This window comes from Crinia signifera, chromosome 8 (genome assembly GCF_055691185.1).
Source record: "Crinia signifera chromosome 8, ASM5569118v1, whole genome shotgun sequence".
NCBI classification, from domain to species: domain Eukaryota; kingdom Metazoa; phylum Chordata; class Amphibia; order Anura; family Myobatrachidae; genus Crinia; species Crinia signifera.
Genome location: NC_139224.1, coordinates 82179021 through 82206264, shown reverse-complemented (window position 1 = coordinate 82206264; position 27244 = coordinate 82179021). Strand labels below are relative to the sequence as shown.

At 46.4% G+C, this 27244-nt stretch overlaps 1 protein-coding gene across 3 annotated transcripts in view; it reads left to right on the top strand.

Moving 5' to 3' along the window:
• Nucleotides 1-2963: 2963 nt before the first annotated feature.
• Nucleotides 2964-27244, top strand: part of PLA2G4A (phospholipase A2 group IVA) — a 234620-nt gene continuing 210339 nt past the window's right edge. Inside the window, exons 1-2 of one of the 3 annotated variants that reach the window (XM_083156745.1) lie at nucleotides 3016-3083; nucleotides 21330-21446. The gene's annotated coding sequence lies outside the window, so the exon portion shown is untranslated. Of the gene's footprint in view, nucleotides 3099-21329; nucleotides 21447-27244 lie in introns of all 3 variants that reach the window. The other 2 variants (XM_083156746.1, XM_083156747.1) reach the window with 2 other exon arrangements.

Sequence of the window (27244 nt, the reverse complement as noted above, 5' to 3'; positions counted from 1 at the left end):
AGTGATCGGAGATTCCCCTTGGTTTATAGGTAATATCTGTGACTTGGTGCAATAAACTGCGGGAAATCAACATATAGTCAATCCGAGAAAAGGACTGGTGGGAGGAGGAATAGCAGGAGTACTGCTTTACATTGGGGTTTTGCTCCCTCCAAGGATCTACCCAGCCCAAGTTGTTTATAAATTCGGCAAACCCCCTATTCCCTCTGCCCTGGTTTTGTGTCACACTCCTCCTGTCTGCCCCGGGGTCCAAAACGTTGTTGAAATCCCCCAAGCAGACAACAGGAGCGTGAGGGGCTGTAGTCACAAATTCCACTGCTTTACTGAGAACTTCATAAGAAAAAGGGGGAGGAATATAAACAGCCAGTATCAACATTTGCCTAGTATTGATTGCACAATCGAGAAAAACGAATCGACCTTGAGAATCTACTTTAACATTATTACAGACAAAAGAAACCCTTTTCCCGATCAACACCGAAACCCCTCGGGATGCAGAGGTGAAAGGGGCATGATAGGCATACCCAACCCATGGTCTCCTTAATGCGTTTAATTAATCCCCCATCAACAGGCAGTATTTAATGCCCTACCATCCACTGGGGCATGGAGGCAGAATGGAATAGTGTGCACAAAGCATCGTGAGCACAGTGAGCGATGCAAGGGGCTGCCATACACTTAGACAGTATCCAGAAGCAGGCGTCTAGATCTAGACGCAAAAAAAAAAAAAACTTGTCGACCATCTGCATTGTCGACCTTCTGCCGGTCATCCTGCTTGTAAACTCACGCAGCTGCCGAGGAATGCCTGGACTGTGCCCCCCTAACTGCGCATCTTGTCCTATCCCAATAAAAATTTTGCATGAAAACACACAGGTTCAGTGGGGCAGATGTATTAAATAGACATTTACGTTCCTGCATAACGTGGATAAGTGGGCACCCATTACAGGCTGATGTATTATCCCCTTATTTGCCAATAAGGACAGTTGTTATTGTCTGCCTCCTGGGCTCTCCTTATAGGTTCCCGCTTAGTACTGTGCATGCGCATTGTCAAAAAAAATGCTTCTCTCTCCCTTGCCAGCTCGGGATGCGATCATTTGGTCTACAGCATGATGGTCGACAGTCATTAGGTCGACACTATTAAGTCAACATGGGAAAAGGTCGACATAGGTCTAGGCCGACATGGGACAAGGTCGACATGGTTCTAGGTCAAAATGTCATTAGTCCGACAGGTTGTTAGTTCGACAGTGTCTAGGTCGACAGTCAAAATGTCGACATGGAGTTTTTCACTGTCTTTTGAGCCAACATTTGCTGACAGGCGGTATTTCATGCCCTACCATCCACTAGGGCGTGGAGGGAGAATAAAATAGTGTGCCGAGCGTAGCGAGGCACCGTGCTGACACATTGCGAGCGCAGCGAGGGATGCGAGGGGATGCACTCTAAACTGTGTCCATGTCGACTGTGTTGACATTCAGGTAAAAAACCAGTGAAAACCCCATGTCGACCTTTTGACTGTCAACCTAGACATTGTCGAAGTAATGACCTGTCGAACTAATGACCTGTCAACCTAATGATCTTTCGACCTAGACCCATGTCGACCTAATGGTGACGACTGTGGACCATCATGCTGGTCAAATGATCCCAACCAGCCAGCTCTTTGGGCAAGTGTAAGATCTTGCTTTTTTTTTGCGAGATCTCGTATGCAGCCTGGAGCTAGCAGCAGGGCTAGCGTTGTCCCTGCAGTGGGGATAGGACAACGCTATCCCCGAGCTGGCGAAGCGGCCGGGGCAGAATAATGCATTGAAGGCGGTTAATACATCGCCCGGCTGCTAATTACTGGGGGGGGGGAATGGCTGGGAACAGCAACGTTAGGTGCGCTTTTAGTGGTACTTGTTTCCTAGCATGGTGCCACCGATTTTAATTGTATGAAATCGGGTCACAAAAATCGGGTCGATCGCATCGCATGCAACCAAATCGCATGCGACCCGACTGACCCGATTTTTACATTGGAACCAATGTTAAATGGTCCCTGATACCCGATTTTACATTGGCCCCAATGTTAAATGCCCCCCAGACCCCATTTTTCATTGTATGTCCCCCCATTGTTAATGCCACGATCAACGTCAACCCGAAGCATGGCGAGGGGCGTCGGTACATGTCCTCCGACCTTTTCATACCCCCACTTTACACGTCGGCGTGGAGTTGATTTTATATAGTGTGGCGAGCGCAGCGAGCCACCGAGCATTACTTCAGACGTATTTCGCGGCCTCTCGCCACGCTTCGGGCTCGGTGGCTCGCAACACTATATAAATTCAACTCCACACCGACGTGTATAGTGGGGGTATGAAAAGGGCAGAGGACGCGTACCGCCTCCGCTCGCCACGCTTCGGGTTGACGTTGATCGTGGCGTGGCGTTAACAATGGGGGGGCATTTGACATAATTCACCATCAGGGTGGGTTTACAATTAAAAATCGGGTCTGGGGGCCATTTAACATTGAGTCCAATGTAAAAATCGGGTCGGTCGCATCGCATGCCATTATAATGGCATGCGATGCGACCGATATTCAAAGTGCGTTAAAAACATGTTTAAAGCCCGAAAATCGGGTCGGGTCCCATCGCATACCTTAAGTTAAGGTATGCGATGGGACCCGACGGGCGCCGTGCTAGGAAACAAGTACCCTTTTAGTACATATCAAAAAACGTAACCCCCCCCCCCCCCCCCTTTTACTAGCATTAAGTGTAGAATAATTTATTCCAAAATACCATGAAGCAAAACTTCATGGTAGGAGATTAAAAAAAAAAGTAGGAGATTGCACAATAAATGATGATGATGACAACTGATGAAGAATAAAAACCACAACCTACATACTTCTTATTTATCCAAGGACACAGAAACTAGGCAATAAGAGAATGTAGCATAGCATACAACTTCAGCCGCATTCTTGCAACGAACACCAAATTCTCCAGTAATCGTGTTACTGATAAAGTTGTTGAAACTTTTCTCAAGTGTTTGCAAAGCGTGCTGGGAGTTGTAGTTCCAGCCTTCCACTTCCCTGCCTGGCACTCCGGCTATACGTGAATGAGATTATTGCAGGTTAGTGCGTTTCAGGTTCGTGTGTTTCCTTTCTTTTGTTGCTGTTCATTTATTACTATGTTGTGCTGTGAAATATCTGCACGATGTTGTGTAGACTGCTTTCCTCCCTCGCACTAGCAGAGGACTGTGTAGCTACGTTGGCTGTAGTAGAGGCAGCCAGCTCCTCATCAATCTATTAGCACCCCATGCCTTGTTACTACACTAATATCTCTTTACCTGTTTATTACTTCCATTTACAAACAGCTGGATCCTGGATATACATAGTTATTTTGCGGATGAACCCGAATTAATCACTAGCTATAGCCTATATTGCTTTAATATACTGTTCTGTGTAAACTTCAGCTTTCTAATGCACTGGTGTGCTGTTCCTTTCCTTGTATATGGTATACTACCAGTCTTTGGGACTGCAGTGCAGCTTTCCTGTCACATTGCTATGTGGTGTGTGCAATTACACCTTGTATCTGGTGCCAGCGTCTGCGTTTTCTCCTGCTTTCTGCTGTAATAGTGGTGTCTAACTTAAAGAAAGGCTACTCAGTCTGATTAAAACAAGCAGGTTTCTTTTTGTTGCCAGCATTATATACATGTTGACACAAGTATATTAAATGGGAGGAAGCATGACAGTGACTAATCTTTGTAACAGTATTGACTAAAATATAACACGAAAGAATTTCACAATATTCGGTCATTTCAAAATGTACAGTAAGTTGCCAGTGCATGGACTGTACATTATGTATAATTTTCTACTATACATACTGTGCTAGTGCCCCATGAATGATGTTTATTATGTGGTATATAATGTTCTTCTATGATGGCAATAGGTTCCTATGGTGGAAGTGCTGCGGTAATGTGTTCTTATTTCCTGTCTGATAGGCTAGGCAGATGAGTTGTCAGCTTTTGCATAACAGAACATGAAATGGATAGCCACATGTTAATAAAAGGACCACTAAAGTTATGATACAATGAATGTGAAAAGTGATCTTCTGGTTCCTCACACAGAAATGTATTGTGAGGCTCAGTAGTTTTGTGTAACAAAAAGTTCACTCAATATTTATTTTAAACACATATGTTATAACATGTAGTTTAGTAAAACAGACACAAATACATCTGCATGAAGTTACTAACAACAGATTTGTAAAGAGTGCAGCACGGGTGGTGTAATGGTTAGCATTACTGCCTCACAACGCTGGGGTAATGGGTTCAATTCCCACCATGGCCCTGACTGTGTGGAGTTTGTATATTCTCCCCATGCTTGCGGGTTTACTCTGGGTACTCCCATTTCCTCCTACAATCCAAAAATATACTGGTAGCTTAATTGGCTTCCAATAAATAAAATTAACCCCAGAATGTCTGTGTGTGCATGTACTTGTGGAAGGGAATCACGACTGTAAGCTCCACCGGGGCAGGGACTGATGTGAATGAATCAAATATTCTCTGTGCTGCGGAATATGTGTGCGCTGCAGTATATAATAAACTGTTAATAAATAAGTAAAAAATAAATATTGAACAGAATTTAGCAATTCATGGGTGCAATTTAAAGTGATGTTTGGGCAGACTTTTTTTTTTGCAAATTTCCGCTCACCACCTCTGGAAGATGCGATGGTGGCTGTTAAAGCCTGAACAGACCAACGATTGATTTGCTCCATAGGGCACACACAATAATGGGATACGGTCATTAGGTCTACAAGCATTGGGTCGAGATGGGTTAGGTCTACAGGGTCATTAGATCGTCATGGGAAAGGTCGACATGGGGTTTTTCACTTGTTTTTTTTAGCCGACGTGCCGACAGGCAGTATTTCATGCCCTACCATCCACTAGGGCGTGGTGGGATAATAAAATAGTGTGCCTTCGCGTTGCGAGGCACCGTGCTCGAAGCACCGTGCCCGAAGCATGGTGAGCGGGCTCAATGCTACATTTCAGTGTCCATGTCGACTGTGTCGACATTCGGGACAAAAAAATGTTGCAAAAACCATGTTGACCTTTTGACTTTCGACCTAATGACCCTGTCGACCTTCAGTCATGTTGACTTTCCTGCATGTCGACCTTAATGCATGTCAACCCAATGGTGTCAACCAACTTGCTGGAGACCTTATGAGACCTAATACCCCAAAATAATTTTCTGTGGCGGAATCAATGGAATATATTTGATAGTTCGGAAATGCCTGATATCTGTATCCATGCTCTCCTAAAGGAGCAAGTAACAGTGTGGGTGTTTTCTCACCAGTGCACAAAAATCCTGAAGCAACAATGGTACTTGTTTCCTAGCACGGCGCCCATCGGGTCCCATCGCATACGTTAAGTTAGGGTATGCGATGGGACCCGACCGACGCGATTTCGGGCTATTTTTAGCCTTTCCCGACAATTAGAAAATCGGGTCCATCGCATGCCATTATAATGGCAAACAATGCGATGGACCCGATTTTACATAGGGAACAATGTTAAATGGCCCACCATACCCGATTTGTGATTGTATACCCACCCTGATGGGTAATTTGTATGTGAAATGGCCCTCCATTGTTAACGCCACCCCACAATAAACGCCAACCCAAAGCGTGGCGAGCGCAACAAACCCGCGAGGGGCGTTGGTACGCGTCCTCCGACCTTTTCATACCCCCACTATCCACATCGGCGTCGAGTTGATTTTATATAGTGTGGCGAGCGCAGCGAGCCACCGAGCCCGAAGCGTGGCGAACGGACGCGTAATACCTGTGAAGTAATGCGCGTCCCCTCGCGGGGCTCGCTGCGCTCCGCACGCTTCGGGCTCGGTGGCTCACTGCGCTCGCCACACTATATAAAATCAACTCCACACCGACGTGGATAGTGGGGGTATGAAAAGGTCGGAGGACGCGTACCGCCGCCCCTCACGGGCTCGCTGCGCTTGCCACGCTTCGGGTTGGCGTTCATCGTGGGGTGGCGTTAACAATGGGGGGGCATTTGACCCATCAGGGTGGGTATACAATGAAAATTGGGCTCTGGGGGGCATTTAACATTGGGCCCAAAGTAAAATTGGGTCTCAGGGACCATTTTACATTGATCGTCGATCGCATGCGATTTGGTTGCATGCGATGTGATCGACCCAATTTTTTCGGACCCGAAGGATACAATTAAAATCGCTGGCGCCGTGCTAGGAAACAAGTTCCCGAAAAATAGGATGTTGTGGGTTTTTTTTTTTTAGGTCTTTTGCAATATTTTTGTAGGCCAAGGTGGCAATTTTAGTTTTATAATTGTCAGTGTGTCTTTGCATTTTATCTTTGCCTAAGCTTTGTTGGGACTTGAAATTGCATATTTGTATATTCTGTTTTTTTTAATGGGTGTTAAGATTCTGAGCGTTCATCAAGGTGTTTTTTTCAAGGGATTGGAGGTGCATTGTTTGTTGATTTTTTTTTTTATGGGTTTCTATTACAACTGTTGTACCTCTACCTATGCAAGGGTCAGGAATATTTGATAACTTATAATATGGTTAGAGCAGGGGTGTCAAACTCAAATTCATCGGGGGCCGCATCAGCAGTTTGGTCACCCTCAAAGGGCCGGTCACCCAAAAAGTACAAATGACAAAAAAATTGTACAAGGTTTACTTTAAAGCAGTATGAAACAGGACATGCATATAACAATAATGCGATAACAAAAATGGTGGGCCATCAAACACAGAGCTATGCTGCAGAAATTTAATTCCACATCCAGTACTAATTATATTGAGGTGCAGGGTTCAGTGGTAGACAGGGACAGAAGGTACAGAGCTGCCTTATGGATGCTAGAGGAGGTGACACCATTTTGGGAAAGACATTTTAATGTGGGCTAGCAAGATAGACACGCAGTGACTAGAGGAGAGCATGGCCTGGTGTGTAAATGTCACCCTCAGTGACAGAGATCCCCACGTACAGCGACCAGCCCGAGCTATACACTACTAACCTATTTCAGTCAGCCGCCTCGCACACACGGTTACCGCTACTACCAGCAGTCCAGCACGGATCGCCAGCTGCGTGACGTCCCAGTCCCAGCAACCAACCCCGCAGGTCCGGCGAGCGAGTGCGCGAAGGGTGGGGGGTGGGTGAGAGGAGGTGGCCTAGGCAGGAGCTGGGACACACTGCCCCTGCGTGCTATCGCCTCGTGCGGGCCACATGACGAGGTCTGGCGGGCCGGATTTGGCCCGCGGGCCTTGTGTTTGACACCCGTGGGTTAGAGGGATATTTTTTTTGGCACAAAATCACAGTATCCAAAAGTGTTACTTATGCTAAAATAGAGGTTTGCTTCAAATTCTAATTGACCTGTTGAATATATAGTTAATACATTCAATGTTATACTGTAATACTTTACTGTATATTTTTCATTTAAACTGTGCCATTTCTTTACTATTGTTTTGAATACTTGATGAGAGGATCCATATTGGGTTATTGGCTAACTGCCAGTTATGTACAGCATCAGTGGCGTAACTAATAATTTTTCTCCCCCCCGCCACAAATTGAGGCAGCGCCCCCCCGTACCCTCCGCGACCGGTACCTCCTAGCGCTGGCACTTCTGGCGGGTCCCCGGCTCTGGCTGCTAATAAAAAGTGACACTCGGAAAATCCCTGCCGTGTGTCACTTTCTGTTAGCAGCCGGCAGGACAGAAGCGCCATCGGCAGGAGGTAACAGCCGGCGGGGTGCGTGTCGCTGGCAGCCGGGAAGCCAGGCAGCCAGTGTGGGGAGCATGTTTAAAAGTAGGAGACGCGTCTCACCTACCCGGCGGCCAGCAGCAGCAGGGGGAGCGGCCTGGCCACACTGACAGCTAGCCGGAAAACCCGGCACAGGAGTAGCCAGCCGCCCGGCTCCCCACACCCAGAAGCGCTGGCGGGCGGACACCAGCAGGTAACTATAGCCCCGCAGACCCCCCGGCGCCCACACCTTCTTAGCGCCTCCCCGCCACCGCGGGGGCTGCGGGACTATAGTTACGCCACTGTACAGCATGTGCATCTCAGCCAGTGGTGTAAATAGCCTATGAGTCTAATTGCCAGCTCTCCCAGGGAACAGTCTGGAAAAGTGCTGACATTTGAGTGGCTCTCCTGGATGTCCAGGGAACAAGGAAATCCAAATGATAGGTTCACAGACACCATATGGTCGACAAACAAATTAGACACTCACAAAAGATCTACAAGACAATTTTCAACATGAGTTTCATGTTTTTTGCAGATTTTTGTTGCCCTATTTCCAGTGTCAAGCTTGTGCATGTCAACCTTTTGGAGGTGACCAAATTACTGTTGATTCCATTCTCCAGCCACCCACATCCCATGTAAAAAGCTACGTGTTTATACAGAAATGTGTATAAAAATAAAACATGTACAAACTGAACAGAAAATGTCCCAGTCAGTGGGTAACAGAAAATTTATAAGTGAAATATATAAAAAAAGGAGAAATAATAAGACTAGACAGAGAGCAATAGTCATTTTGAGGAAGGCAAAGCAATATCAGATCATCTTAATAATGATTTTTGCTTTGTATTCACTATTGAAAGAAAGGGAATGGGCCACAGTCTAGTTACAAGTGAATTCATACAAATGAGGTAGAATCAAGTACATTTATAGAGGAGAAAGTCCTAACAGAACTTTTTCAAAACTGAAAGTGGATAAACCCGTGCGTTAGATGCTAAAAGTGATTAAATGGCGCTGATAAATGCCATTAACAGCATTATTAAATCAGTCACACAGAGGACTGTAAAAGAGCAAATGTTGTCGCACTGCACAAAAGTGGAAGGACGGAAGAGGCATGTAACTGCCTACTAGTGTGCTGCACATCGGTAGAAAAGAAGTCGATGGAAACAATCTTAAAATAAAAATATCTAAAATCTAGTGACTTCAAGGTTCCCAAACAACATGCCAAACAAATCTTGTTGACTTTTTTAGTTGGGAGACTAAAGTAATACATCAAGGTAGGGACATAGATGTAGGTTATTGAGATTTTATTGAGGCTTTTGACGCTGTCCCACATCACAGACTATTAAATAAACTTTAAAGCTTGGGATTGGATTCTAAGGGGGTATTCAAAGTGTAGGTCACGGCGGCCGAGCTTGCTCGACCGCCGTGACCCTGTCCCGTTCTCGCCAGTTCAACCGAGAACATGCAGGTGGGATTCAATGTCCCGCCTGCCGGGGAGCGAGAAGGGGGCGTGGCCACGAGTTTCAGCCGAGAACTGACGAGCCTGACAGCTTGTGAAGTCGTGCTCATTCTGCCGAGATACCCTGCTCAATGCTGTCGAGGAAGACAGCATTGATTAGGGCCCTAAGGCAGGGCTCGACAAATCCTGGGCGTCAGGTCGCCATGGCGACCACATTTTGCTTAATGGCGACCAGATGCCAACACCCAGATATGGACGAACAAAATTAGTGACCTGGTCCGTGAATACTGTGCTGGCACTGGCAGCTTCAGATCATACTCATCTGACCTGTCTGAGTCACTTCTGCCCGCCCATGGCAAAACCCATTTCTGGATGACTGACACTCCGCCGCGGCACCCGCTGGGAGGGGAAGTGTCATCATGATGTGCCCTGCCCTCCTCCTGCGCTGTGTGATGGCATGCCTCAGTTTCCCACTGAGGCGCCGGGCAAGGAGAGGTCCCGGCAGCACAGCACTGCAGGCAGCCATTTTTCCACTAAGTCGCCGGGCATGGAGAGGTCCCGACAGCACTACAGGCAGCCTGCCCACCCGGATCGCGCACTGTAATGGGGCGCCGGGCAAGGAGAGGTCCCAGCAGCACAGCATTGCAGGCATCCAGTTTCCCACTGACATGCCGGGCAAGAAGAGGTCCCGGCAGCATACCACTGCAGGCAGCCTGCCCGCCTGGCACGCGCACCTCGCCCAGGCGCAGCTTGGCTGTCTGCCGGACAGAATTGGAAGGTGGCCCACCAGTCTGATGGCTCCGGCCCCAGCCCAGACTCCGCCGTTGCTGGCGTTAATAGACAACAACACTCCCACTGCCACTGATATCGCAGAGCTGCCTAACGCAGACTGACAGAAGTCTGGTGCAAACTGACAGAAGAAGGCAGGCATCAAGGACACACTGCCACACTGTGAGTGAGTGACCCTGGCACAATCTGAGTCTGTCACTGTCCAGTGAGTGACTGTTCAGGGCTCTGCAGAATCGTAAGTTAAAGTAATCCTTAATCAGTAATGTAGACTAGTAATACAAATATAGTTAGCTGATAAGATTATGTGGGCAGTGGATGACATACATTATGTAATTAGGATTCATACACAGACCGATCCCCTGGTTCGGTTGTCTTATTGCTTTTAATATTTTCACCCACATGATCTCCTTGGCTAATTATAATTTTATTACTAGGTTAATATGTGCAGGGGCAGCACACACGATGGCTGATGTTAATACGTGTAGGAACACTTCAGTTATGTCTGGCTCCTACACTTTCATCCTGGCTCCTAGATTTAAAAAAAATTGTCAAGCCCTGCCCTAAGAGGTACATTTACTAATATTTCTAAAAATTAAAAGAGGTATTGTTGCTCTTAGCAAATATCAGATTCTGTTGATCATTTCTAAATTGCATCCTAGAAAATAATACACATAATTTAATTGGTTGCAATGGGCAACATCACCTCTTTCCATTTTTAGAAGGTTTAGTAAATTTACCCCTAAGATGTTTGAATATATATGATATTGGTTGCAGGATAGAAAACAGAGGGTTGTAGTAAATGGAGTGCGTTCACAGGAGGGAAATGTTCTAAGTGAAGTACTACAAGAATCTGTACTTGGACCAGTGCTTTTTAATGTCTTTATTGGTGACATTGTAAATGGTATTGAAGAAAAAAGTAAAATTTTGTAGATGACACAAAGATATGCAAAAGGGTACAGTACACACAACAATGGATAGTCTAGGTAGACTATTGGAATGCTAAGAACATGGCAACTACAGATTAATGCCAAAAAAATGAAAAATCATGCATTTGAGTCTCAAAAACCTGTATATAGTATTAATGGTGCTTTTTCAGATACTCCTGAGGAGTCTAGTCACTATCAGTGTAGTGTTCATTCTAGCACTCGCCATCTTTGAAAACCCATGCAGTTCTTCTTCCCTGCCTGGGGTGTCAGTCTGCTATAATGCTTCTAGCACAGTGTGGTCTGTATATCAGCACTGATATGCAAACCATACCTGTGCTAGAAACACCACAGCAGACAGCGACACCCCAGGCAGGGAACAGGAACTACATGGGTTTTCAAAGCTGGCGGTGCTAGAATGAACACTATCAGTGGCCAACCATGTAGTGCAGGGGGGATCTCTTAGCACATATAAACATACATGTTATCATGTATATAATATATGTGCTGGATGGATCCCCCAGGGATCAGCATAAGCCTTCCAAAATTATTTATAACCTTGCCCCTGGATTCCCATTGGCTAGTTTCACAGGAATATGTGGGCGGGCTTAACACTTTGCAGTTCAAATGGTTTTTTTTTTTTTGTAATTCAAACAGTCTGGTGTAAATGTTTAAATTAATTATATATTTCTTATTATTATTAAAAAATAGTCTACATTGAATGTTGAACGATGTTAATGTTCTTATATTAAAGTGGATCACCATTGGATCTGCTACTCAGTGCTAGGGCTGTTGAACCTGACTAGACGTTGGACCTGAAAGGGTTAAGAGTGTGTTGTGGCTTATGCTGATTTCCAGGCACCAAGAATGCAGCACTGCCGTCGATCCCCCAGGGTATCCATCCAGCACATATATTACATACATGTATGCTTATGTGTTTAAAGATTTCCCCCCATGTACTATATAGTCGGCGCTGCAGCCACCATATCTTCTAGGCAGACAAGCAGTGTAATAGCTTGTAAAGAGTTGCTGACCTCCTTGTTGGACTGCTGTGGTCATTGATTTGTCTTGAAAATGACCAGTTTAGGGTCAAAACGTCAACTTTGAAGATGCATATCTATTTAATAAATTCTTCCTAAATATTGCATCGATTGGTGAGTGCCCTCCTCAGCTTTTTTCTTTTGCTTGACTGTTTAACTATATGTGGATATCCCCTCCTGGGATCTCTTTAGTGGTTCACCCCAGATCTCTATATGCCCCTGGATGTAAGTGCTGAATGGCTGATCTATAGTGTTCATTCTAGCACCCGCCATCTTTGAAAACCCATGCAGTTCCTCTTCCCTGCCTGGGGTGTCGGTGTCTGCTGTGGTGTTTCTAGCACAGGTCTGGTTTGCATATCAGTGCATATCACGGATCTCTTTTTAAATGTTTGCCACACATCAGTTATCCCAGACACATTTTCCCGGACCTTATGGTGAGTGCACTTAACGGATAGTTCAGATATTGTTTTAATTACACACCGTAACATGTAAGGTGTGTGTAGCGTCTCTCTGCACGGTTCAATTGCTAGCAGTGTCTATCTGTGTTATTCAGACGGTAACAGCTGCAGACTAAATCCTGACACATATGTATGCTGGTCTGCCGCATGCTGGTTAGCTGATAGAGATCGCAGAGGCCCTTATTCACATATTCGCTGTATACTTATACATAAAGCAGAAGGTAACAATTTATACCCTAGCACAATAAATAATTGAGAACAGACTGAAGGATAATACATAATTTAAAAAAATAATTTTATTATTATTCACTAATAAAGAAAATACCTTTTAACCATAGGCGAATCTAGGGGGTGTTCCGGGGGTGCACAGGACCACCCATTAGCCCATTTTGTAGCTGAGGGATGGGGCTTTCCAACGAGCCCAGCCCCGTGTCTCTAGCCCCCTGGGAACCGGAGATACGGCCAGGCAAAGCTGGAACATTTTGCCTATAGGATAACATGGGACCCGCTAATTCCGACCCCCACCCAGTTCAACGGCTGCCAGTTCCCCTTTCGGCATCACTGAAGCTCGGGATTAATCTCAGTCGAACCCAAATCTCTGGGCCTTCAATCTGATACCAGGCTGGATCCATATGGGTTAATTGGTTCCAGGGATATTGAGGTTAAACCGGTTTTTTTTTTTGTGTATAAGGGGTCAGCCTGGGAATGTCCCTGCATGATCCTGGGACCATATTCCCGGGTAAATCCCTGCATTTTCTGTTGTGAAAGGGGCATTATTTCAAACAGCTGTGACCTGCAGTGCTCTGAATACAGCCGGGTAGCCCCCTGCTCTCTGCCCAGCTGTCAATGACTGTCACCCCTGCAGCTTCCGCTCCAATTCTTCTGCTAGATTTCACCTCAGCCCGCCCCCCCTTTAATCATGTGGTGCCGGCGCCCGGTGTGCTCCCTCGATGTCACGCACAACAACAGCGCGCACAATATTTAAAATGTCCACTCGGCTAGAGGGGACACCAGGAGGGGAGTGGGAGCGTGGTCTGCGCTGCGCTCTGCTCCTCTCCCCATAGAAGCAGCTGCACCGCTCTCCATCTCTCCCTGCAGCAGCAGCGAAGGCTCATATAAAAATTTACAGTAAGTGGCACTTATGGGGGCATTGCTTAAGGGACGCTACAAGTGGCAGTATGTGGGGGCATTACGCATAATGTGTGGCTTAATGTGAAAGGGGCATTATGGTGTGCAGCATCATGTGTAAGGGGCATTATGTGTGCAGCATCATGTGTAAGGGGCATTATGGTGTGCAGCATCATGTGGAAGGGACATTATGTGTGCAGCATCATGTGGAAGGGACATTATGTGTGCAGCATCATGTGTAATGGGTACTATGGTGCGCGGCATCATGTGTAATGGGTACTATGGTGTGCGGCATCATGTGTAATGGGTACTATGGTGTGCGGCATCATGTGTAATGGGTACTATGGTGCCATCAAGCAAGAACCCCCTAGCAATGAGCATGTAGGTAAGCAGCACTTATGTGGCAAATATGTAATGGGCATTACGGTTTGTTATATAGTATGTAATGGGCATCATGATGTGTGGCACAATGTGTAATCAGGCCTTATGTGTAATTGGCATTAAGGCGTGTGGCTTTATGTGTAATGGGCATTACGGAGTTTGCTAAAATGTGTAATAGGCATTACTGTGTATGGTCTAAAGTGTAATACCACACCCCTTTTTGTGATGCCACGCCTCCTTCACATTAGACCACGCCCCTTTTTGCAGCGCGGCTACGCCGCGCAAAGGTCCCCCTGCTGTTGTCTCTAGGTCTTGGACCACCCATTACCATAATTCTAGATTCGCCTATGCTTTTAACCCATAACCTTAGAGGGGAGGAAGGAGTGCATCTTAAAAAAACAGGTTTCTTCTCTTTTGTGGTTCTTGATACATACAGGGTTCCTCTTTGTTGCTTACCTTTCAAGAGTCCCATACTGGAGCTGCAGTCGTGGCAAAAAATCACTTGCGAAATGGCAGCTGCTCAGGCGAAGTAGGAATTTTGACTCTGGAACATGGCAGACACCATGGGCGAAATGTAATAGGCTGCGATTTTTGGACGAGTTCCAAACTCGCCAGAAATCGCACCTTTAAAAATCGCATTTTTAGACGCTAATTCGCATATGTAATGAGATGCGAATTAGCGGCAAAAAATGCGATTTGCCGCGATTTAGGTCGATTTTTAGTCATGAAAATGTGCGCATTTTCAGTCCTGAAAATGTGCGCATTTTCATATATGCGATTTTGGTTGTAAAAAAAAAAAAGAAAAAAAACGGCGTGTGGTCCCCCCCCTAAGCATAACCAGCCCCGGGCTCAAAAAGCCGGTGCTGGTATAATAAAATCAAAGGAACAATCAAGTTGGGGTTCCCTGGATTTTATAAAACCAGCACCAGGCTCAAGGTCCGGCGCTGGTTCCCAAAATACGGGGGACAAAATGACTAGGGGTCCCCCGTATTTTAAGAACCAGCACCGGACACAACCAGCCAGCAGGGTAATGCCACAGCCGGGGGGAGACTTTTTATACAAGTCCCCCCGGCCAAAGCATTAACCCCCTGGCTGGTCAGCATGGGCAGGGGTCCTGGGGAAGTGGGGACCCCCCCAATGAAGGGGTCCCCCCCCTCCAGGACTTACCAGCCCATGCTGATAGTCCGGGGCTGTCCCCGATGCCCCTGGGCGGTGGGCATCGGGCTGATGACTTGTGTAAAAAAAAGGATAAAAACTATTGTTCTTTACTGGCGAACTATCAGTCCCAGCAAGCCTACCCCGCATGCTGGGACTTGGGGAACCACAAGTCCCAGCATGCGGGGCATTAAAGGGCCCGCTGGCACTTGTAGTTCTGCAGTGAAAAAAATAGTGCACAAAATCACACTGACACCCTGTAAAATAAAACTTTAATACACACAAAACACACACACACTGATACTTACCTACCTTGAGCCCGTAGGTTGGTCCCTGGATCCTGGGTCCGGGCTCCGGGGCTCCAGGGCAGAAGAGTCCGGTTCCGGGGCCTTGGTCCTGGTTCCGGGGCTGGTCCTGGGGTTCCGGGGCTCCTGGCGTGAAGAATCCGGGGTCCGGGATCCGTGGTAGTCCAGAGGGGTACCTAAGGAGGCAAATCCTACTCACCTGCTCCCCGGCGGCGACCTCCGGTGACAGCGCTGCTCCCGACTGGTACCCGACTTGAAGGACTTTGCCCGGCGCTGAGATGTTTCCTCTTCGCCGTCTGTGAACAGAATGATTTCTCGGCCAATCAGGAGCCGAGAAACTAGGCTCCTGATTGGCCAGAAATCATTCTGAATATAGACGCCGACGGAGTAACATCTCTGCTCTGGATGCGCTGAGATGTTACTCCGTCGGCGTCTATATTCAGAATGATTTCTGGCCAATCAGGAGCCGAGTTTCTCGGCTCCTGATTGGCCGAGAAATCATTCTGTTCACAGACGGCGAAGAGGAAACATCTCAGCGCCGGGCAAAGTCCTTCAAGCCGGGTACCAGTCGGGAGCAGCGCTGTCGCCGCCGGGGAGCAGGTGAGTAGGATTTGCCTCCTTAGGTACCCCTCTGGACTACCACGGATCCCGGACCCCGGATTCTTCACGCCAGGAGCCCCGGAACCCCAGGACCAGCCCCGGAACCAGGACCAAGGCCCCGGAACCGGACTCTTCTGCCCTGGAGCCCCGGAGCCCGGACCCAGGATCCAGGGACCGACCTACGGGCTCAAGGTAGGTAAGTATCAGTGTGTGTGTGTTTTGTGTGTATTAAAGTTTTATTTTACAGGGTGTCAGTGTGATTTTGTGCACTATTTTTTTCACTGCAGAACTACAAGTGCCAGCGGGCCCTTTAATGCCCCGCATGCTGGGACTTGTGGTTCCCCAAGTCCCAGCATGCGGGGTAGGCTTGCTGGGACTGATAGTTCGCCAGTAAAGAACAATAGTTTTTATCCTTTTTTTTACACAAGTCATCAGCCCGATGCCCACCGCCCAGGGGCATCGGGGACAGCCCCGGACTATCAGCATGGGCTGGTAAGTCCTGGAGGGGGGGGACCCCTTCATTGGGGGGGTCCCCACTTCCCCAGGACCCCTGCCCATGCTGACCAGCCAGGGGGTTAATGCTTTGGCCAGGGGGACTTGTATAAAAAGTCTCCCCCCGGCTGTGGCATTACCCTGCTGGCTGGTTGTGTCCGGTGCTGGTTCTTAAAATACGGGGGACCCCTAGTCATTTTGTCCCCCGTATTTTGGGAACCAGCGCCGGACCTTGAGCCTGGTGCTGGTTTTATAAAATCCAGGGAACCCCAACTTGATTGTTCCTTTGATTTTATTATACCAGCACCGGCTTTTTGAGCCCGGGGCTGGTTATGTTTAGGGGGGGGACCGCACGCCGTTTTTTTTCTTTTTTTTTGTTTTAACTATTTTTTTACAACAGAACCATGCACAGATCTCAGAACCTGGTCTATTTTTTTTGCGATTTTTAGTAAGCTTTACTAAAAATCGCAACCCATTAAATATGCGACTTCTATCCTTTTTAATGGGAAAACATCTGGATGCGATTTTTAGTCTAACTAAAAATCGCACCTTTAAAAAATGCGATTTTCCCGCAAATCGCACCCTATAAAATATGCGATTTTCGGGAAATGGCCGAAAACGGCATATTTTGCGGGAAAAATCGCAAAAAAAACAAAAAACGCACCCTATTACATTTCGCCCCATGTTTCCAGAGGCCTGCATATGTGCAGTAAACTCTGGCACTATGCAACAGTCTACTGTGCTGTGAAGAGGATAGAGTCCACCAAGAGTGCGTACACTGTTCCATGACACATGTAATGTCTTTTGAAGATCTTTAAACCCCTCTACTTTTTGGAACCTTTCAACAATGAGATTACTTATACCCCTTTCACACCAGAAATGCAGAGACAAACCCGGGAATTAAATTCCAGGGACAAACAGGGACATTCCCGGTCTCCATTCACACGTGCTTTTGAAGCAGGGACAACCTGGGTCGGCACCTTTCACACTGAACCCGGGATGACCCTGCATTTCTATGATAATAGCATTGAAAATTGCCTTTTTTAGGCTCACATTAGATTATTGATTATTAATAATTAAGAAAATTTTGTAGTGTTTCATTCTTTGTTTACTTGTATAAAACAAATTAAAAGGCATATGAAAGCATCTTCCCCTCTAATGATTAATAGCTCTCTCACCTCCTCATTTGTCCAAGACATGGCACACATTGTAGGCTTTCAGGGGTTAAAATGAACTTCTGGGGTCTGTTGTGCCACAGAACATGCACACTGTCTCCCTGCATGCTGTATGCTGTCTCTGGGCGTGTCTGTGAGTGTCCACCACAACAGGAAGTTGCCCTGCTAGCAAATCAGCACTAGCAGAGGCAACATGGGAAGCAGGGACATGTCCCTGCACCTTTCACACCAGTCAGTAGTCCGGGAAGGACCCGGGAACAACCCTGCTACCTAGCAGGGTTGAATTGCCGGCAAATTAACCTGGGAATTTTTCCCTGGAACCTTTCACACCAGAACTAGTGCCGGGTTGTTCCCGGACCCAACCCGGGAATTTAGGCTGGTGTGAAAGGGGTATAAGATGTTTTGAAAGCTTTTTACTGACAATGGCTAACCTAATAGGATGCAATCCAAAAATATGCAATTAAATTCCACAGGAACAGCTAATCATTCTTTGGGTTAACCAAAATCACAATAGTTTTCACTACTATTGAATTAACTTTCAATGTGATTAGTTCTCTTAGAGCACAGCTGCAGTAAATGTGCCCATACACTTATACGATATGGCCCTTTTTCACACAATTTTGACCCGTTGAGCTGATAAATTGTGTGAAAAGGGCCATAATGTATGTATTTTACCTCCAGATATGAAGCACGATGTGCAGAGAGAGTTACATTTGGGTGTTTTGTTTCTGTGCAGAGTAAATACTGGCTACTTTATTCTTACACTGCAATAATAGATATCAGTTTGAAGTACAAACCCCACCCAAATCTAATCTCGGGTACACACAAGAACGACCATGATTGTAAAACAGTCGTACGATGGTCGCACAATCTATTGGAGTACACGACCTGCTCACGATCTGTACCCAGTCTATTGTAGAAGATGAATCTTAAGTGCAGCAGGTAAAATCTCCAAAGTGACCAAACGAACGGAGGGGAATCGGATCGGAATCGCTCGCATAGAAAACATGCCCTACTCTGCTTTTTATTTATTGTTTTACATACAATCAGTCTAAATTGCAGTGAAAATGGGGTAATTGAGCCCAAATCGTGTACCCAGCATAAATCTCTCCGCACATGTTACATCTGCCCCCCCCCCCCCTCTGCAGTGCATGGTTTTGTCCATTAGAGAGTGATTGTGCCTTTGCCAGTGAACCAGAATCAGGCCAATAGTGTATCATATGCAATCCTTACTTCCGTCCGGGAGCCCGGGTAGTTGGCGGGGTATTGCATGCTAGCTATGCATGTGATAATTCGCAGTAGTGTATTGGTGCCTTAACAGTTTATTTATTTGCTTTTTATGGTTACTGTCAAAAAAAAAAAGGTCTGACTGATTTATCTTTAGGCTTGGCATCATAAAAAGTTTTTTCAATATTAATGTCACAGCATCCATTCACCGCTGCTCTGTTATGCAGAACAGCAGGTAAGAGGGAGATTTTTCATTCTAGAACTCCCATCCCTGCATAAGACACTGCCAAGGACAGTATACTTGACTATTCTGCCAATATCGTGACATTTCGGAGTTCTGGGTAAAACTGTTAAACATTTGTGAATGCTGCAGAAGGTAAAGGTGCCCATAAACGGGATAATTATTGTATACAATATCTCATCGCATTGCATTGCTTTTGCAATGAGATGAGATCTAGTACAAAAAGTATGTGCAGCACTTTTTGAACTGTGTGATGGGAGCGCGCATCTCATCGCACATAACAATTTTACCGTGAGTGCTATCGCACAAACAGAATGGTTGTTCTTAAGATTCTCTGGTCTCCCATCTACCTTACAGGGGTATACATATGGATGCCGGCAGTCAGAATACCGACACCAGCATCACCATTTAGGAAATCCAGATAGGGGTCAGGTAATTCATACAGTTTAAAAAAAAAAATCCATCTTTTATTCTAAAACTGTAACCTGTGGAAAATTAGGTTACCTTGTTTATATGATGACCTAATTGTGGCCAGGACACACACAATGTTCGTTAGTGTGACGTGCACATGTGCAGGCACTATTAGCGGGGAATTCAATTGTTTATCACCCCCCACCCCCACTACCACCACGTCTCCCATGTAAAGCTACAGAATATTGCAGAGCACTATTCAATTGGTGTTTTTTATGTGACTCATTGTGGTTGGGTATTTCAGCACATACTGAGTAATTTGACTAAACTAATGGGCGCAAAGTAAATATTCCCATTTGAGCGCTCAAACGTTTTAACTTTTCACACAGTTCATCTTGCCACACCTGGAGGGGTGCGAACTGAAATACAGGCGATGACGGCCATTGGCACCTCAATTAAACTATGTACCACCCAGTGGTGAAAAATGTATAAAAAAGATGCAACTTTGACAGGGAAGTTGGCCTCCTCTCAGCTCTGGGCCCCATAGCCGCTGCACTGCCTGCACCTATGGTAGCTTTGCCCTTGGAAGTGGTGATTGAGGAGACCTGAGAGATAAGAATTGAATAAACAAAAGAAAATTGAATATGAGAAAAAACCCTAAATAATGTAGTAAATAAAACCATGTACAGCGAGCTGCGAGAGTTATGCGGTATACACATTGGGCGACGGAGCCTCTGTGCTGGGTGAAGTAGTGTAGAACAGATCGCTCAGCACACATTGCTGGCACACATGCCATGCACCATCGATGTATGCTGAAAAATCTGGCACAGCCAGTATTCTCTGGTGAGAGATCACTGGCCATGACTAGATTTATACTGCATGCAGTATAAATCTAGCCCGGTGATGTTGGTGGGGGGCATACACACAGAGTGATCCGTGCTTAACTTCTGAGCGATGTAGTCAGATCATTTATAAATAGGGCTAAAATCACCCCATGTTTTATGCCATAAGAAAAATAATTCCAAACCAAACAAATGCATGAATTGCAGTCTGAGACACAGGTGGTCATTTTGGTTGACCTGCAAAGTTTCGAAATTGCATCTAAACGCCACCCGCACGAACGTACGCCCCCCTCGCAAAGCCGATTTCCCTGGATGCATGCAAATGGCTGTTTAGCATAAATCTCCATTTGCAGCCTTGCGTGCGGAGGCAAAATCATTCGATGGTGTGCGACCATCGAATGATTGTGCAACCGCTCGCAGACCTCTCTGGCGTCTTAGATCTGTGGCGTCCCTGTACGGGAAGAGGGCGGGCAGCTGACATCAGCTGACCGCCCCCCGCACCCGCGTCACGGCCACATTAGCATGGGAATACCCAAAGTTTTCATGGAGACTCTGGGCGTTCCCATAGGCGCTACCCCTTGCTGCCGTCCCCTGTCCGCACTGCTAGGAATGAAGGGGCCGGTGAATAAGTAATTTGCATCGCACAAGGGGCTACACATGCGCACAAAGGTTTATGCACATGCACTCCTGTGAGAACGCGCAGGTGAGCGAAGGAATCAGAATGATGGCCACTATGCAATCTCCACAGCCACTCCACAAGAGGAGTCCAATAATTAAAAATTGTCTGACACTGGCGCAATCACAGCATCGATCTCAAAATTAAAAATACATGTAGAAGATTCGTACTTCATGTATAATTCAAATTCCTTTATAGTAGATATGATCCCAAATCATTATTTGTAGTTTTCAGGTTTAATTGCAATCACTTCTCATGTATTGTGTATTGATTTTCTGATTCTCTCCCAATGGGAACCAATTTTTATTTTATCTCCACAGCAAACCGTAAACAGGAAAAATAGCACAATATTACCAGATAAAAGGAAAACAGTAGAGTCTCTATTGTGGAAAACAGCAGCGGGGTGGAGGAGAAAGGGCGCAACGGGCAATATGCGTGTAAGAAAATAACATAATTACCTGTTTTACTACACATTGACAGTATTCGTTCAATTTTTTTTGTACCAAACGATTATATGTAAAAAATATTAGGTATTTAAGGTACACCAATTTTAACAATATTATTTGTGAGAACATTTTGTTGAAACAGTTTGTTGGTCTCTTTCCAAAACTCACTCACACGCGCAGTAACTTGTCAGTGGCCTAAATTATAGCTGCTGCTTATGTTTGTTCTAGACACTAATATGCTGGTATGCTCTTATATAAACTCGTACAAACATGCAATGAAGCTAGTTAGGTTAAAAAAAGTACTCTTTTGATGTTGATATGATTTAAATCTTGAAATGGAATACAATATTTTGTACTACAAATATACATTTGATATCAAAAGAACTGTTTCACGGCTGGTGTCGCAGACTGTAGGGAGTCAGTACTTTGATTTAAAGTGGCAGTGGTGTAGTAAGCAGCAAGTGAGGCAGTTCAATATAGATCCTTTGCATGAGTTGTTGTTCGCAGTGAGACTTGGATGCACGACAGTTCACAGACACAGCTGGATGTCACTAGGGGATGCCGAGTCATAGGTGGACTAGGCCTATACGAGAACAGATGAAGGCCAGACTGATACCGGACCTTGGAGCGTACTTGACTGTGTACCAATCTCAGGAGTGTACCATACTGGTTACTGGCCACTAGAGTATACCGAGCTGTGTAATGGTCACCGGGGAATAGTGGGCTGGGAGTATGCAGGACTGGGTTACGGACTGAGGAGTATGCCGGGTTGGGTACTGGACTGATGATTATTTTGGATACCAGAATGAGGAGGTTACCACGCTGGGTACCGGACTTAGGAAGCCAAAACTGCATCAAGTGAAGACTTGATAGGATAGGGCTGCACACCGCTGAAGAGACCTGCATGCTGATTGGCCACTACTGTCATGTGATCTGTATGCAGCAAGATTGTGTCTATGAACAGAGCACTTCATGTGCTGTGTTTCCCTGTCAGCTGCAGATTGATTACACAGGGAACTCTCCCAGGTTGCTTAATCAGGAGATTCACAGTCTGCAGCTTCCATGCTAGCAGAGGGGAGTCACTGAAGACAAGGGGGGATGTATTAAAATAACGGGTCCCGCTTCTCCTGCATAACAATGAGAAGTGGGCACCCGTTATTGACAAACGTATTAAACCCCCCCCCCCCAAGCCGATAAGGAGAGCCATTATGCCAGGTGTTAACGGCTCTCCTTATCAGCTCCCCCAGCTTTCTGGCTTTCCCCCCCAGCCAGCTCTAATGGGCATGCGTGAGATCTCGCTATTAAAACGAGATCTCCAGGGCAGCCCGGGGCCAGAGCAGGGCTAGCGTTGTCCCCGCATTGGGGGATAGGACAATGCTAGCCCTGACCTGGCGAAAGGATACTGTTACTGCGGGTGAGGGAAGTGGTGCGCCATGCAGCTGCAGACTCAGCAGCGCTAAGAGGACTGGAAGATGACTGAGATGGAGGCGCACAGTACTCAGGACGCCGGCTGTATCAGAACTTGTACCGCAAGCTAAGCCTGCGCAGACACTTAGCCGGTAAGAGAGCTTGCTTTAACACCCAGATCGTGACACATCTGGCATTCAGATATAGAGTACACAATGGTTATACTGATATCCTACTACACCAATAACCATTTAGGGCAGAAATGGCTCCACCAGGCTCACCCACATTATTCAAATAAAGATAGACATATTCATTTATTCGTTAAGGCCCACAGGGGCCATCGATTGCAGATTATAAATCCATTGGCTCGCACGTTGTAAAAGTCATAAAGTTTGTCATAAACTTCAATTCATTCTCATGCAACAAAATGCCTAGAAACTGGAGGTGCATCCAGAGCATTTTTAGGGACTTATGTCCATGTAGACAATGTGTTTCACATTCTGGCACTGTTTGTAGCAAAACAGTGGTATTTGTTGGCACATATAACCTATAGCAGGATCGAAGCGCAGAATATCCCAATGCGGGAGTATTGCAGATCGTAACTTCCCTGAGGTAATGAAAAAGTTATTAGAGAAGATAATCCTTGTTTCTCCTCTTTTCCAATTGTATGTGTGAGGAGATCTTCTCTCAAGTGCAAAGCATTTAGTTTTAGCCTCATTTACTTCTTTCATACTGTATTTCTATTCAAAAAGCACTGCCTCATCAAGAGCTTTAATTAATCCTCATGCTGAGATATGATTCTCACCGCCCTCACTAGCTGTGTAACCAGTGGCGTAACTATATATTTTGCGCCCCCCCGCCCAATTTTTTCGGCGCCCCCCCCCCCCCCCCCCCCCCCCATACTCTTACCTGACGGTCACTGTCCCGTCCAGTCTCCCTCAGTCACCGCTGCGCTGCTGCCCGGCCGCATCTGTGTCACTGTCCCGTCACTCGCTCCCGGCGCCGGCTCCTGCTGATAATGAAAAGTGATTCTTAGAAAATGGCTGCCAAAACTGTCTGCAATACGGGGGCAGCCATTTTCTAAGTGTCACTTTTCATTATCAGCAGGAGCCGGCGCCGGGAGCGAGTGACGGGACAGTGACCGCAGATGCGGCCGGGCAGCAGCGCAGCGGGTAACTATAGCACCGCAGCCCCCCAGGCGCCCATAGTTACTCTGCGCCTCCCCGCCATGGCGGGGGCTGCGGAGGCTTAGTTACGCCCCTGTGTGTAACCTTAGCTTAAGTGGTTGCGAGTGAAAGCTCGATGCAAGGAGTAGGCTGTTTTTGTCAGTGTTTTTTAAAAGAATTTTGTTAAAAACCTCTCATCCTTAATCAAAATATGCACGTCCAGGAAATTGATAGTCTTATGGCTAGCTGTATGGATAAATCTGATGGAGCCTGGGACAGAGTTGAGCCACCCAACAAACTCATCCAACAACTCCTCACCCCCCCACCCTGTCCAAACAAAAAATAAATCTTACATGCATTGAAATAAAGAAAGACAATTTGACATTAGACCTAATATGTTGACTCTCGAAATGACCATGTTTGACCCCCTCGCTGTGCTCTTTATCTGCAAATCAAATATTATTGAAAAAAAGAAAACCAGCGAATTATACTCACCGATAATTGCTTTTCTTTCTAGAGATCCCATGGAAGCCAAGACCTTGGGATTTGGTCCCGACAGGCTGGTTTTTTCCTAGTACCTCCCCCTACTGGCATAAATCCCAGCTCCTCCCCTTTCTCCTTGTCTTTTTGAGAGTCTCTTTCCTTTGGTCCCTGGGAAAAAATACAACAAGGGGAGGGCAAACTGGTGGCTGCCATGTGATCTCTAGGAAGAAAAGGAATTATCAGTGATTGTAATTCACTGTTTTCTTCTACAATCCACATGGCAGCCAAGTGGGAAAGACAATATATGCATCAAATACTGTAGTATTTTAATTAGTGAGGACACCCAAAACAAGAATTTGATACATTCAAAGCGTAGTGTCTTGAAAAAGTGTGGATGGATGACCATGTAGCTGCACAACAGATGTCATTGATAGAGGATTGGGCCCTCCTAGCGCAGGCAGCGGAGGGCTCTGTCAAAACGGGGTGCGCGAGTGTCTCCTGCGCACACCCCCTTCTGGTGGATGGTGAGCAGCACCGATTGGATATAGTAAGCGCCAAGAGCAGCTCTAATAATACTCTAATAATACTGCAGCTCTGGATTTGTATGAACTACCAGCCCTTGGTGTACTAGGTTCAGTGTGAGAGTCATTGGCCCTTGTACCACCAGCATCAGAATTGTTGAAAGCCATATTAGTGGTTTAGAGGGGGGAATACATACCTTAGCTCACAGTTCCCTTGCACTGAAAATATATCTACAGCAGATGTCTGGGGAAGATAATATCTAGAGAAAAATCTGTTTACCTTCCTGTTGATGTTTGTAGCCATCAAGTCTATGCCTGGTTCTCCGAACTCCTTGGCTATCTGCTAGAACTCCTTGCCATTAGTTCACATTCCCCCGGGAGAACTTTGCTTCTGCTCAGAAAATCGGCCAATGTGTTTTCTTTGCCCACGACTATGCTGCCGTCAATGAGAGTACACTTTGTCCTGCCCTAAGATCTTTAAAATTACCGACATCAAAGCTTGACTCGTGGTACCACCCTGGTAGTGAGATACCACCGACATATTGTCCGAGAATATCCGAGAAGTGTCTTCCCCTGATCCTTTGATTAAAGCCATTAATGGCTCTCCACACTTCCTCGGCTTCTCTCCAGTTTGACTTTCCTCCTTTATCCAGGCCCCTTTTACTGTCTGATTGGCAAGAGGAACTCCCCATCCTCAGGAGCTTGCTTTGGTTGTAACAACCTGGAAATGTGGCAGACTGTTTTCCATCTCTGCATTCATGAACATTCAATCTGATGATCATTTCCATGCCACAACCTCTTTTTCTGTACGAAAAAATAGCCCACTGAAACATTCTCAACTTCCAGTGGGCCCATGGAATGGTCCCTACAGTTGACATAATCATGCCCAGCAATTGAAGGCATGATTTTAATGGAATGGACCCACTTTTCACCAAAATTTTGGTGAGCACTTGAATTGTTATACACCTTTCTTTTGTAAGACAGACCTCAAATTTCTTTGAGTCTATTAACACTCCTAGGAACTGTATAGTCCTTGTGGGTATTCAGTGACTTTTTTGGAAATTTATCACCCACTCATGTCTTTTTACTTCACCAACATACTTAGATCTCTTAGGACCTCTTCTTTTAAGGAAGCCACAATCAGCATGTCGTCTAGGTAGGGCCATATACTGTATTGCTTTATTCTCAGTATTGCAACCAACGTAATTAACATTGCTCTTACATTCTTATGGGATACAGGGAAGTCGTTCATAACGATGGGGAAAAGAGGGTTTCCGTAGGAGACAGGCACATATAAACTTTTATACAGGGTGTACTGGCTCCTCCCCTCTGCTCCCCTCCCATCTAGCCAGTTTAAGAAAATGTGCCTCAGGAGCAGCACGCATCAGGAAGAGCTCCAGAGAGTTTGTCTTCTGTTTATTTTCTTTATTATTTTGGGACTGCTGTTTTGGACTCAACAGCAGTCCTGCGTCGTGGGAGACTGGGGGAAGGGTTCAGCTGCAGGCCACTTCATGGTACCGAGCTGTCCCTGCCACAGGACCACTGTCCTGCGTGGGTGATGTTACCGCGGGCATTGCGCTGCAGCGCGCACACTCCTGGCATGCCGCACACCCCTAGTCCAGTCTGAAGACGTCGTGTGGTGAGTACTACCCCGGGGTCCCCCGCCGTGGGGCCCCCGGGTTACTGTGCGGCAAGATGGCGGCGGCGGTATCGGCGGTGCCCTGCACAGGGACCGCGCAACCCCCCGCTTACACTGGGACAGGGTACTGCCTCCTGTTTACCACGGGTTGGACATTTTTCAATGTCAGTCTCAGTATAAAAATGCAGGTAAGCTCCGGCTCCATTACGCTGGGCGGAGCTTACCCAGAGCGGGACCATAGCTCTGTGAGGGCGCCAAAACCTGCTTCCTGCTTCTTCCCTGGCTGCTGGAATCGCCATTGTACTGCTCCAGACACTCCTCAGCGGTGTGGAACAGAGGGAATCTGCTAGCAGAGACAGCATCAGGTTTTCGGCGCTTATGTACTTGTGCACTTGCCTGCATACACTGAAAGTACTGTTATTGTACTGTATACCAGCTCTTACAATTGGAGAGCTCAGGTTGTTTGGTGTATTGGTCCCCTCCATTACCCTCTGTACACTACCCCACTAGCTTGTTAAGCTATAGACTGGTCAGATAGTACTACACATAGTAATTATCTGTGTCTGAATCACA